We start from the raw sequence: 1,894 nt of genomic DNA, 5'->3' as shown, positions 1-1,894 counted from the left end.
AAGCACCCATGTACCCAGGTATTCAGGCTAGCAATGGACTCACTGGCCAAATGCCTTCCACTGAAAATCCTACTGCTCACTACATGACTTAGAAGCTACTTTCTTCAGTACTGAAGCCTTGGCTAGTTGTCATTGGGCTGTAGAAAACAAGAGTGGGGAAGGAAAAAAAGGACTGATAGAACCTTCAAAATTTCACCTTTCTAGAGCCTAAGTAAAGTACTTTTATGCCTGATCCAGCTAACATGCCCTGGACTTCCATTTGTATACACATCTAGGTCAAGCTGCCCCAAGGATACAGATTGAGTTCTGGCAGTTCTCTCAGGCTTTCCCACAATTCCCTCTGTGTCTCTGTATGGCTAAACAAAGTCTTCCATTATTTGCTGGGACAGAAAACAATTGGTCTTAGTTGTTCCTATACTCGATTTACATACCTTCATTTTTGATTGCCACACTCAGATAAACAGGTTATCAAAAATAATATATAAGTGGCCTAAGATACAAATTCAAACTCCTGCTGTTCCTGTTAGATGGGGATGTTTTTCAGCACTACTGAATTAAAAGCAGAGCTGCATTTAAAGGCAATTCCTCTTATAAAAGGCAAATACTGAGATTCTAAAAAATAGCAAATACCTGAATATTATTAAATGTATTCTGATATACTGTATTGTATCAATGCGTGATGAATCTGCATTATGAAAAAGCATGGGCTTGTCTAAACTGAAGAATCACAGACAAGTCATGTATTAAGATTTATTGAGGTGCTCTATATACTTTTTTCTGAAACATTTCTAACAGCCACTTACAGTCTAGTACTCTATAAACTGTAGAATCTTTACAGATTAGAACACCTGGGATTCACTGTAAACAAATTGCAAAGATAATTTCTTTAAAAACTGTAAATCCATCCATAGAGGCAGAAGAAAGTGATGCCTTTATAGATATTTGCACTCACTTTACAGGTTGTATTTCTGTATTTTCTGTGTAACATGACACTCAAAACAGCCCTAACAAGTGGCTTTGTCTTGCTTTTTCCCTGAATGGTGCTTTAATTACTGATGAGCTCGGTCTCTCCCTCTACTTATACCTCCTAAGGCCCTATTTGCTTTCTAAAGTGCTGCCAGACACTATGTCAAAGGTTTCAAATTCCTGTCTCCTATCACTCCTAGCTAATTTACCTGAGTAGTGAATTCAGGTATTGTATTTTTACTCTATTGTTATCAATTTTATTTTTCTCTCTACTAAATGGCACAACTTGCTTGATACCTATACCTACAATTTTCCTGTGCTTCCCTCATGTTGATCAGCACTTCCATGTTCACATCGCCTATTTCTTCTCCAGTTTTAAGGGGAAGACTTTTCATTTAGAGAATAACAGATTCAAGATTTGATATGGAAGGAGGCTTCACTTAGTCACATAAAATCCTGAACAGAGATGCAGACAAATCATACTTTTTAATACTGGACAGTAGACAAGACGGGCAATAAGAATTAGGTTGAAAACCAGTAAGTTTCTCAGAGCAGTCAACATAAAATCTATTATTTGCAAAAGAAAGCTCAGAAGTAAGTCAGCAGAAAATTTCCTTTTATAAACTCCTAATTAAAGTTACTTCTGAAACATATGACTTTAAGCAGGATCAGTTTTGTGGACATGGTCTATCTCAATTATTGAATTTTTTTCCATAAAGTTTGAGTAGAGACTATTCAGCTATTTTGAAGAACAGACGGGATGAGAATGACACACATTTCTCATTATTAAAAATATTAAGCAATCAATTTTGAACAATACAAGAACCAAAACATGCAGGGATAGGAAGCTGAAGTATGTCAGAAGAGAAAATGTTTAAAAGTTCCAAGAAAACTGTTTCAAATTTGATAAAATCAAATGTCACATACT

This window comes from Caloenas nicobarica, chromosome 8 (genome assembly GCF_036013445.1).
Source record: "Caloenas nicobarica isolate bCalNic1 chromosome 8, bCalNic1.hap1, whole genome shotgun sequence".
Taxonomy (NCBI): Eukaryota; Metazoa; Chordata; class Aves; order Columbiformes; family Columbidae; genus Caloenas; species Caloenas nicobarica.
The sequence above is the reverse complement of the archived record's forward strand: the minus strand, read 5'-3'. Positions refer to the sequence as shown.